Genomic DNA, 12,592 nt, shown 5'->3' on the forward strand with positions numbered 1-12,592 from the left:
GTGGTAGGCTATGTTGTTTGAGATTTTTCTTGTTTCTTGAGGAATGCCTGTATCACTATGAACTTCCCTTTTATAATTGCTTTTGCTGCATCCCATAGATTTTGGAAAGTTGTGTTTTCATTTTTGTTTGTCTCAAGCTATTTTCTGAATTCCTCTTTGATTTCATTATTGACCCACTGGTGTTTTTTTTAGGAGCATTTTTTTTTTTATTCTCCACTTGTTTGTTCTTTTCTCTTTTTTCTTTCTGTAGTTGATTTCTAGTTTCATATCACTGTGGTTAGAAAAGATACTTAATATAATTTCTACCCTCTTAAATTTGTTGAGGCTTGTTTCATGACCTAGTATGTGATCTATCCTGAAGAATGTTCCATGCACACTTAAAAATGTGTATTCTGCTTTTTTTGAATGTAGTGTCCTGTAGATACAAATTAAGGTCAAATGGTCTATTGTGTCATTTGGGACCTCTGTTGCCTTATTAATATTCTGTCTGTATGATCTTGTCTATTGATGTCATTGGGGTGTCAAAGTCTCCTACTATTAATGTATTATTGTTAGTTTCTCTCTTTATATCTGTTAGTATTTGCTTTATATATTTAGGTGTTCATGCATTGGATGCATATATGTTAATGACTGTAATATCCTCCTCTTGTATTGACCCCTTTATGAGTATAAAATGTCCTTCTTTGTTTTCTTCTATAGCTTTTGTTTTAAAGTTTATTTTGTCTGATTTGAGTGTTGCTACCCCTACTTTTGTTTCCATTTGCATGAAATAGCTTTTTCCATTCCCTTTCAATCTGTATGTGCCTTTTGCCCTGAAGTGAGTCTCTTTTAGGTAGCATAGAGCAGGTTCTTGTTTTTTTTTTAAATCCAGTCAGGCCTCCTGATGTCTTTTCACTGGAGCATTTAGTCCATTGACATCTAAAGTAATTATTGATAGGTCTGTACTTACTGCCATCTCTGACAAATAACTGATAAAAAAGGAAAATGTATATACTTTCAATGGCCAAGCTGCTGGACACCACCTTCATCACTGCTGAAGTGCAGATGTATGAGAAGATTAAATGTCTTTCTGGCTAAGAGAATGCAATGGAAGGAGAAGCACAACTTTCTTATATGAAGTACCAGGGAATCAGGCATATTCAAGGGCCATTAGTGAAAGCATAAGTAGTTACAAACTTTATGCAAGGAAATTTGGAAGTATTTGGCAATATTTTGTTTATATTTTTAACTGTCATATGATTTCTGAATTTCTACATTAGGCAAATACTCTTGACAGTATATAAATGTTTTGCTATGCAGTTTTATTTAAACAGTGATGTTTTACTTGTAATAATAACAAAAAGAAACAATTGAGTTATTCCTCTATAGAAGTATGGTTAAATGATTATTCAGCCACAGAATTCTATAGACCTTTAAAATGAATATACAGTGACATAAGATTTATGGTACTCACCTTTTTTACTGATATCATTTTATGTTGAATGAAATAGAAGTTATTATAATGAAGTTATTGCAATAAATTTCCATAAGATGTTACGGAAAAACCCCAATGAAATTTTTGGCCAACCCAATAGAATAAGAGCTTATGTTTTTGAGTTCCTACTATATGCTAGCATCTGTACAATGCTTTTTGGATATGTTATTTTACTTACTATGACAAACTTGTGAGACAGATATTATATATAATTATTCTTAGTATTCCATATGTTTTACATGTAAGTAATCTGAGTGGTACAGAGGTACTATCTTTCCAAAGTTACACTTTAAGACATCAGTGAAGAAAGAATAAGGCCTAGAGCTGGCTAGCCTCTCAAGTCCAAGTTCTTCACCAAAATACACTCGGCAATAAACACTAGGTAGAGGATCTACAGATGACACAAAAATTTTGTAATGTTTTCTTTTTTTGCTTTTGTGGTTTAAAACTGGCTTTTCACAATAACAAAAAGTGATACATAGGTAGACAAATGAATACATAAAGAATGGCCCCTGAATATTTTCATTAGATCTTGTGTGGAGATTCATCTTCTAGATGGTACATACCAAACTAAAATGGGAGATGATTAACTCCCTCACACAGGGAGAAACCTGTCTCTTTACCTTTTATGTTCCTGTGAGTTGTTAAATGTACAGCCTACATACTCTGTGAAAACCTTAAAAGGTGATAATCTGAAAACTCAGAGTTATTCCCTGTCATGACATTTAGGAATAGCTAAATAGCTCTTTTTTGTCATTTTTCTGGCATTACATTTTATAGAACTTAAATAGAATACTTTTCATGGAAGGCCACTATCATTAGAAAGAGCTTTCAAGTTTTCCTCACAGCTTTGAATCATTTACACCAAACCACCAATAACAATTCATTTATTTATTGTCAGTATTTTTCTAGTATAGGAAACTAGTGTCATGACATGAATTTTCATGTAAATAATTACATGGAAACTGTATATGCACTTCTGATAACATGAAGTGCTTTTTTTGTTGCTTATTTTTTGAGCTTTATTGAGATATTACTAACATATAAGACTGTGTAAGTTTAAGGTGTACAATATCATGATTTGATATTAGGAAATGATTACTACAGTAAAGTTAGTTAATAACAGATTCATCAACTCACACAGTTACCTTTAGTTTTATGGTTAGAACTTTTAAGATCTACTCTCTTAACAACTTTCAAGTATACAATACTGTACTGCAACTATGGTTACCATGTTGTTCATTACGTGCCCAGAACACTGGAATCTGTACACACTGACTGCATTCACTCATTCTCCACCCTGGCCAACCAGTAATCTACTCTGTTTCTATGAGTTTACTTTTTGTTTGTCTGATGGTCTAGATTATACATATAAGTGAGATCATACAGAGTCTGTCTTTCTCTGTCTGATTTATTTCATTTAGCATAATGCACTCAAAATCCATCTATGTTGTTGCAAATAGCAGGATTTCCTTCTTTTATAATGGCTGAATAATGTTCCTGTGTGTGTGTGTGTGTGTGTGTGTGTGTGTGTGTGTGTGAGTTTCTTTATCCATTCATCCAACTGTGACACTTAGGTTGTTTCCATGTATTGGCTATTGTCAGTAATGCTGCAGTGAACAGGGGTGGGCAGTCAGCTCTTCAAAACAGTGATTTGATTTATTTGGATATATACCCAGAAGTGGATTGCTAGATCACATAGTAGTTCTACTTTTAATTTTTTAAGGAACTTCCATACTGTTTTCCATAATGCCTGCACCAATTTACATTCCTACTAAAAGTGAACAAAGATTCCCTTTTTTATATATCCTTACCAGCATTTATCTCTTGTCTTTTTGGTAATAACCATTCTACAATGTTAGGTGATATCTCCTTGTGGTTTTGATTTGCATTTGCCTGATGATTAGTGATGTTGAGTACTTAGTCATGTACCTTTTGGCTATTTGTACGTCTTCTTAAAAAAATGCCTATTCAGGTCTTTTGCCCATTTTTAAATTGGATATTTTCTCTATTGAATTGTATAGGTTCTTTATATATTTTGGATATTAACCCTTTATCAGATATATGATTTACAATTATTTTCTTCCATTCTGTACATTGCCTTTCATTTTGCTGATTCTTTCTCTTGCTATGCAGAAGCTTTTTAGTTTGAAGTACTCCCATATACTAATTTTCACTTTTATTGTTTGTACTTTTAATGTCATATCTGAAAGATTATTGCCAAGAGCTTTTTCCCTATGTTTTCTTCTAGTAGCTTTATGGTTTCAGGTTTAAGTTTTTAATCCAATTCAAGTTAACTTTTGAGTGGTTTAGATAAGGGTACAAATTCATTCTTTTGCATGTGGATATTCAGTTTTCCCAACAGCATTTATTGAAGAGACTATCATTTCCCCATTGAGTATTCTTGTCTCCCTTGCAGACTATTAGTTGACCATATGTGTGGGGTTTATTTCTGGGCTCTCAATTCTGTTCCATTGGTCTGTGTGTACATTTTTATGTCAGTACCATACTGTTTTGATTACTACAGCTTTGTAGGATAATTTGAAACCAGGAAGTGTGATGCTTCCAGCTTTGCTCCTCTTTCTCAAGATTACTTTGGCTATTCAGGATCTTCTGTGGTTCTATATAAATTTTAGGATTGTTTTTTCTATTTCTTAAAAAAAGTAGTTGGAATTATGAAAGGTATTGTGTTGAATCCTTATCATAATTCCAAGATGGCTTTGAGTAGTGTGGGCATTTTAACTATATTAATTCTTTCAATCCATGAACATGAGCTATCTTTCTATTTATTTGTGTATTCTGTAATTTATTCCATAAGGAGTATTTTGAGATGATTCCTGAAAGCAAAATTGCCATATATTGTTAATCCTTTGAAGATGATGTCTCCGAAGAAATTTTGTTGGATTAGGTTTCACATACAAAATGTTGCATGATGACTACTGAAACTGTTTCACTAAATTCCTTCCCTGTGAGTTCAATCATGTGGTATTCACCCTCATTCTCTCATTTCTCCATTTTCGCATCTCTAGAGTAGTCACTGATCCCTTGCTACGGACACTGACCTTAGAGCAAATCATCTAATCTTTCCATAGGAACTTCTGACTATGTAATTTCATTAACCCCTTAATCCATTTTCATGTTTCCTGCTGAGTCTCTGAATGCTATACTGCTGTTAATGGTTTCTCTCTTTCAGACCTCAAATTAAATTTAGGGGTCTTCACCTCCATTAAATGTTCTAATATTTTATTATGTTTCACAAATGAAAATTATGAAAGAAACTATACTTTTCCTAAGACTCTATCACAGAAATAAGGAGCTGATTTTCTTCTCAAGTGTGGAAGAGAGCTAAGCATTCCAAGCATTGAGGTTTCTTAAGTCTAGCACTTTTTATCTGTTACTTCCAACTGTCTCTCAAATCTTCTTATTCAACTCCAAATATAGATAAGCCCTCACAAGTTTGTTTTGAGAGACAGAATGGATCTAGGAGATATAGGTATTATAACAGTCATTCCCTGAATTGTGGTTTGTGACTTTATTTTTGCAGGCAAAATATTAAAATAATATCGCATATCCGAAAATTCTCCTTCAGCCCTATTACTCAGGCAGCCTTGTGGCATAAGAAGCACGATAGCATAAGGGCAGAGACTGAATGAAATCAATACAGTGTAAACTTGATTCCTCCAAAAATGAAAAAAAAGTTTGTCTTTTTTATTTGTGGCTTCCTATTGCCCAAATTAGATTATGATTTTCATTGGAGTCAAGATTGACTCATCTGTATATATTCTATGATGTTCCTTTGACACTTCTAATTCTCTCCTTTGCAATCAGGCTTATGAACGGTGGGTTGCTCTCATAAGAAGAAAAACCCGGTAACCTATGTTGAACTGGATTCTTCCCAGACCCCACTTACTTTTTCTTCTTAGTTATTCAAATGGAATATTTCAGGAAGACTGCAGTGCAGTATGCCTGTGGAGAGAGCCAAAAAGCTCTGTAACCAAATATATATACCAGATTGCCCTGATTTAGTTGTTAACACTGGATCAATGGAAACAGTCTCTGAATTGAAGTGAGAAAAATTCTGTAAGATGTTTTATTGAAAATTAGAATAAATGGATCATATCTACTCCCCATGATCAAATACAAAGTTTAAATAATAATATGACAATAATAAGAATAATAAGAGAAAGAATTTACAAATGTTTCTGATGCTTTGGGAAACCAGAATTTAAATTTGTTTACTTATTATTATTTTTTTTTTACCATATCTCAAAAAAGGAATGTGTGATAAAATTGATGTACTTGGTACCACTGTGTAAGATAACTGCTTATATTTTTGCTCAATTACTTCACCCATATATTTCTTACTTATATAGTATCTACTCCAGACTTCAAATCTTAGTTGAAATTCAATAAATATTTATTCACTCAATTAGTCAGTGCATGAAATTTGTAATAGTTATTGGTCATTTGGAACAGCTTAAGACCCCATCTTTTTCTGTTCCAGCCCATTATCTAGCATTTTCCTTTTCTACCTCTATATTCACATAAAAAGAACACAGAAAAGGATGTGTCATATGCAAAGATACTATTTGGACACCAAGACTTGGTGAAACAGTAATAGCAGAATGAGAACGAACTATCTTTTTTTCGGGTAAATGCCTTTTGGCTTGCTGTTACCCTGAGTTACCTGGGACTTATCCTGACATCAGAGCAGTAAGATACAGAGGATTCCAATACTGGTATAGACTTGTTGCAGAAAAAAATCAAAGGAAACTGCTAAGCTTTTTTAGGTATTGGAAATCACTTAAACCATTTCTATGCATTCTCTGCACGGACGATTGAGTCTGAATACCTGAATTAGAATCTTGCATTTATTTCCTGTTACCAAAATGACCTTACCCAAGTCAACAAATCTCTCTATGCTTAGTTTCTTTATCTGTAAAATGGTGACAGTAACGCTTTCTGTAGTTGCTATAAAAGTTAAATGAGATGTAAAATGCCCAAGGTCTGTGTCTGTAATGTAACACTCAATAAATATTAGTTATGCTTATTACAACTAATCTAACTTAGTTTTCCACTTTCTTCATTTTTATCACCGAGGATTACAATAGGGCTTGGAGCTTAAGTACTTGCCAGAAATAATAGTTTCACTTCACTAAATGTATTCTCTGCATATTAATTTTTCCCATTACCTAAAAAGATGTCAGGAGACTGATGACAATATTTGTGTTTGTGAATCCTGGGAACAAACTAAACACCAGTAACTCTAACAATGCTTTGAGTAGTATGAAAAACATTATTCAACCATCTACACAGAATAAGATAAGGCCTCATTTTTCTTAATCCACATACAGTCCTCGTTATAGATCTACAAGTTGAGTTCATGGAGTAAGTTTTTGTTCTAATATGATTAGAAGACTGAGTTGTATGACATAAATATGGAAGTATTAGAAGACTTTTATTACTAGAACTTTGGTGGGAGGGGTGTACATGTATTATTTGTGATACATATATACTTACATATTATTTTTTATGTCTTCCAAAAGATATACTTATATATTTATAATATATAAAATGAAAAAGAAAATATTTTAATTTTAAAATAAAAACGAGCTTTCTAGGAATATCAGATATTATATTATTATTATTAAGTAATAAAATAAAATAATTAGTGCCACTGCCACAGTTCAAGAGCCACTGCATAAATTAGATAATACAACCATTTTAAATTGTGGAAGAAAGCAACAGAGATTTTTGGTGGACAAAGGTTTATTATGGTGAAACTATTGGGAATTTGCAATCCTATAAAAGCTTCCCTTCAGCTTTCTGCTGATCTATTGGAATGCAAAGATAAATGTCTCTGTGATTTATAATGCTGGGCACAGAAATTGAATAACATTTCAAGACACTAGAGCTGAATAAAACCTCAAGGTTTCATCTGGTGACTTTTTATCTCCTTTGAGAAAAGGAAAACTTACCTTTTTACTTCAAATTATGAATTTCCTGGTCAAAATAATAGAAATTAAGAACTTCCTGATGGGTTTGTCGTGAGGTATTTTTTCATAGGTTAAGAATGACAAAAAAAAAAAAAAAAGAATGACATAGAGACAAGCCAATTCCCACATCTCCTGAGTGAAAGAATTGCCAAAATTCCAATAAATATAGTGGAAGAACAATGTCAAAGTATGGAAACAAAGAACCACGATCCAAGCAATTTGGACTGTGAGACTGGGTCTTGTAATGCACCCAGCAGAGAGAAAATATCAAGGTAGGGAACATTCTATCAGGAGGCCAGCGAACACTGTTACTGTTATCATCATTTAAAGATGCTTTGAGCATCAACAATGCACTAAATGCTATAAAGATCGATTAGACCCAGTTCATGCCCACTTGGCACTCAATTAGACACATCAGAGAGGTCTCTTCAGAGTATTCATGAAAACTCCATATTTAGAGCATTTTCAGAAAAGGTGTGGCTGTAAAAAAACTTTCTAAAATGTATCTAAGTGGAACAGAAGATGAACAATCTAGTACTTCAGAATGAACTAATTTTCATATTATATATATAATTATATAATGTATTTTTATAAAAATATACAATTATATAACATAATATATAATGTAATAATTATATTCATTTTTTATATAGTACCTAATATACTGGGAGAAGTAAAGACTGAAGACAGACATTATGAAGTGATTTAAGCAAGAAACAGAAAGACAAACACTGTATGATATCACTTATTTGTGGAATATAAAAAACCCAAACTCATAAAAACAGACAGTAGAATGGTGGTTACCAGAGGCTTGGGGCGGGGTGGGGGGGAGTTGGCGGGGGGGGGGGGGGGGGGGCGGGGGATTGGGGAGATGTTGCTTAAAGGTACAAATTTGCAGATAAATAAGCCCTGTAGATCTAATGCACAGCACAGTGATTACAATAACAATACGTATTATAAACTTCAAAGTTGCTAAGAGATTAGATCTTAATTGTTCCCAACACACAAAAAAGGAAATGATAATTATGTGACATGATAGAGGTGTTAGCTAATGCTACAATGTTAATCATACTTCCATATATACATGTATCAAATCAACACATTGTGTATCTTAAACTTATATAATGTTATATATCAATTATATCTCAATAAAAATAAAATTTAAAAAAAGACAGTATGCAGCATTGAATATGGAAGAATACAGGACTCATATAAAATGTAGGCACCTCTCTGAAGTCCTACCCAGAAATCTAGCAGACTTGAAAAATAATCCCAGAACGGTTTGGGATTGTTGGTCATAATTATATGGGGTCATTCTTCTGTAATTTAAATTCATTCAGATATATCAGTTAGATACATTCATAGACAGCACTGAAGCACATATTGTTGAGGGAATGAATCATTAATGCATGCTTGAATGAATAAATACTTACTACATGTGGAGTGTGCAACCAAAATGAAATTAGTGTTTTAGAGTATTTATAATTTTCTTGAGAAAGCAATATATTGGTATAAGAAGGTAAATAAGAAAAATTCAGGCTGGTACATTGATACCTACATTAGTATTAAAAAACAAAATTTAAAAATGTCTTTATTCTTTGCCTCAAGCTGGGCTTCTTTTTATAAACCAGTAAACCTGCATGGCCACCAGTTAGTAATAGTTTCATAAGCACTTTGGCACCAATAGAGGCTATTTTAGCATTCTATGACTTAGAACCCCAGTACTATAGAGAGAGAGCTTTCTGACACTACCAAGACAACTAAGCCATCATGGAATTCTGAATGTTTCCTACCCCCTAGCAAAGTATTTGAATGATTGAAAAATGTTATGACAAGATTATCCTTTTTCTTTTCTCAACACATTATTATTTGCTCTTTTTGCTAAGACCATTTCTTCAACTTTTACATTCTTGCCATATTATTTCGACTTCAAAATATTTCTACCTCAATGTAAATAAAATTCAAAATGTAAATGAAGCAGAAATTAATCAGATTCAGTACTGTTTGTGCCAAATACCCAGAATGTCTGCTATGTGAATATTTCAGTAGGAAAATCTACAATAGATGAACAACTTGGTATAACTTACCCCTGAGTAATGAATATTTTACATAGCAGTGAAGAGTGCAGACTCTTGGATCAGGCTGTATGGCTTGAAACTGGCGTGACAATTTAATGGCTTGTGCACAGCTTTGACTTAAATGAAATGTTTTTTGAGAGCAGGGATTTCATCCATTATCACTCTTTAGTGATATCGTTCAAAATATGAATAGTTTGCTTTCTTTCTGCTTTCAATATATATCGGCCTGGGAACATTGTTCAGTATGATACTACCAAACCATTTTTATAATACTGAAGTCAGTGTTGCTATTAGGTTCTAAAAAAATATTTTCCATATCCTCCACCAAGAAATTTGACCTGTTTGAGAATTAAAATCTTTCATCATGACTATCTGTAATATGCAAATTTAAATGCTAATATCTTGAGGAGATTCATGATTTGATTTGCTCCCATGATGGTATGATCAATTTTTGAAAAGACTTCTCTTAATTGGTTAATTAATTGTATCTTTGCCACACAACTGTTGTGTTTTTCTTTCAATAATATTGCTTGGTTTGGACGATTAAACACACAGCTTTTATGCGGTATGTATGATAACTCAAGGAGGGAGTTCTTCCTGCTAACTTGTGGCCTCACCTTAGAAGTTATAATAGAAATGCAGTATCTTTGAAGCCAGTGCCAAGTGGAGATTATTTGTCCCAGAAAATTCTACCTTAGAAGAGATACTACTTTCATAAAGTTTACTCGCATGTTTGATTTAAATGTTTTTTTTCTTAAATTTTAGAGGCAAAAACAAATAAAAGATTGATGCAATCAAATCATGGTTAAAAAGCACATAACATTCTCCAACAATTTCTATAAATGAAATGAAATGTCCATATTTAATATAAATATTGAAGTTAGATATTTTTGGAATATTGAGTATAGACAGTATACTTATATCAGCTATTGGAAGCACTGTATTTGTATTTAATATTAAATCATTAAAATGAGCATTTTTATCACGCAGCATAAGCTTAAAAAATAGAAATTTGTAGAATAACAACTGAAGATCATTAGTAAGCAATGTCAAAATCCAAATCAGTGATAAGTTCCAAATAACCAAGACACACTTCATTCATTTCTGCTTTTGAAACTTCACTTAAGAACTTGTTTCTCTCTCTCTTGCCTTCCGATTCCTTGTCCTCTATTCCTAATTAGACTTAAAGTGCACTTTCTCCAAGAATCCATCTCTGACTAACTCAAACAATGGTGAAAATTATCTGTATTTTACATTATCATCTCAAGTGTATATTAAATTATATAACTTTTCATATCTCTGTAACTTATACTATATATCTATATTGTCAGCAAAGTACAATCTGAGGATCAAATCCAAGGCATCACCTGTGTATATACTCGCAAGCTGAGAATAGTAAATAGTTGAAAATGAATCAAAAGGAGATTGATATTTATGAATCATAAAAATTATATGAAATTCAAATTTCAGTGTCCATTAATAAAGTTTTATTGGGACACAGCCACACATATTCCCTTTTTATTGTTTTTACACTACAACAGTGGAGTTGGATAGTTGTGGCAAAGAAAATATGGCTCACAAACCCTAAACACTTTTTATCTGTACTTCTCAAAAAACTGTTTGCCAACCAATGGTTTACAGCATAAGTAATCAGTTATCTGTGTCTCCATCCAGTAGTGGGGTTTAATGCCTTCAGATTTTTCTTTTTTTTTTTTTAAAGCAGCAACTTTTTTTTTTAATTATTTATTTACTTATTTTATTTTTGGCTGTGTTGGGTCTTCGTTGCTGCACACGGGCTTTCTCTAGTTGCAGCGAGCGGGGGCTACTCTTTGTTGTGGTGAGTGGGCTTCTCATTGCAGTGGCTTCTCTTGTTGCAGAGCACAGGCTCTAGGCGCGCAGGCTCAGTAGTTGTGGCGCACGGGCTTAGTTGCTCCGTGGCACATGGGAGCTTCCCGGACCAGCGCTCAAACCTGTGTCCCCTGCATCGGGAGGTGGATTCTTAACCACTGCGCAACGAGGGAAGTTCCTGCCTTCAGTTTTTTATATTCAAACACAGAGTACATAAAACATTGTCATGGATACACTGGTTGTTACAAAGTATGTGCCAAATTAAAGCAAATCAGGGCAATCTAGAATAGGTGAATTTTAAAGATTGACCTACAGAAATTATTCTAGGCCTAGTAACTCTCTGCTTCAGTGCTGGATAAAGCATGCATATTAAATGTGACTTGTACAAATTTTATGCTTTAAGATGAATAAGGTCTGAGGATCTAATGTACAACACAGTGACTATAGTTGATAACACTGTACTATATAACTGAAATTTGCTAAGAGAGTACAACTTATATGTTCTCACACATACACAAAAAAGATAAATATGTGAGGTGATGGATATGTTAACTAACTAGATGGGAAAAAAACCTTTCACAATATATACAACATATATCAAATCATTACAATGTATACTTCAGATATCTTACAATTTTATTTATCAATTATACCTCAGTAAAGCTGAAAAAAAAATCCTATCTCCACATTGGAGTATTTTAGAAAAAAAATATGCTTTTTACTCTGGTTTGTCAACAAAAGAAAAATTATAGGTTGTATTGAATATAAACTATTGCTAAAATCTCTAATTTTTCCCTTAAATTAACATTATTATTTCTTTGGGTAACATTTAGAAAGGAATTCATGTGCTTCTTCGAATTTCTCCATGATTTCTGCTCTAATGAATTCAGGGAACTTTTTTTTTTTTTTTTTTTTTAAGGTAAAGCTATTTTAATTTTTTATTTATTTATTTATGGCTGTGTTGGGTCTTCGTTTCTGTGCGAGGGCTTTCTCTAGTTGCGGCAAGCGGGGGCCACTCTTCATCGCGGCGCGCGGGCCTCTCACTATCGCGGCCTCTCTTGTTGCGGAGCACAGGCTCCAGACGCGCAGGGTCAGTAATTGTGGCTCACAGGATTAGCTGTTTCGCGGCATGTGGGATCTTCCCAGACCAGGGCTCGAACCCGTGTCCCCTGCACTGGCAGGCGGACTCTCAACCA

The 12,592-nt window shown here is 33.3% G+C and overlaps 2 long non-coding RNA genes across 2 annotated transcripts in view; one reads left to right on the forward strand and one right to left on the reverse strand.

Moving 5' to 3' along the window:
• Positions 1-12,592, forward strand: part of LOC309662153 — a 303,043-nt gene that overhangs the window by 147,091 nt on the left and 143,360 nt on the right. The window lies entirely within an intron of this gene.
• LOC309662145 overlaps positions 12,325-12,592 on the reverse strand; it is a 97,716-nt gene continuing 97,448 nt past the window's right edge. The window contains exon 2 of the long non-coding RNA XR_014264535.1: positions 12,325-12,411. This is a non-coding gene — a long non-coding RNA (uncharacterized lncRNA). The remainder of the gene's footprint in view (positions 12,412-12,592) is intronic.

This window comes from Balaenoptera physalus, assembly GCF_965194825.1.
Source record: "Balaenoptera physalus genome assembly, chromosome: 5".
In the NCBI taxonomy this organism is placed as follows: Eukaryota; Metazoa; Chordata; class Mammalia; order Artiodactyla; family Balaenopteridae; genus Balaenoptera; species Balaenoptera physalus.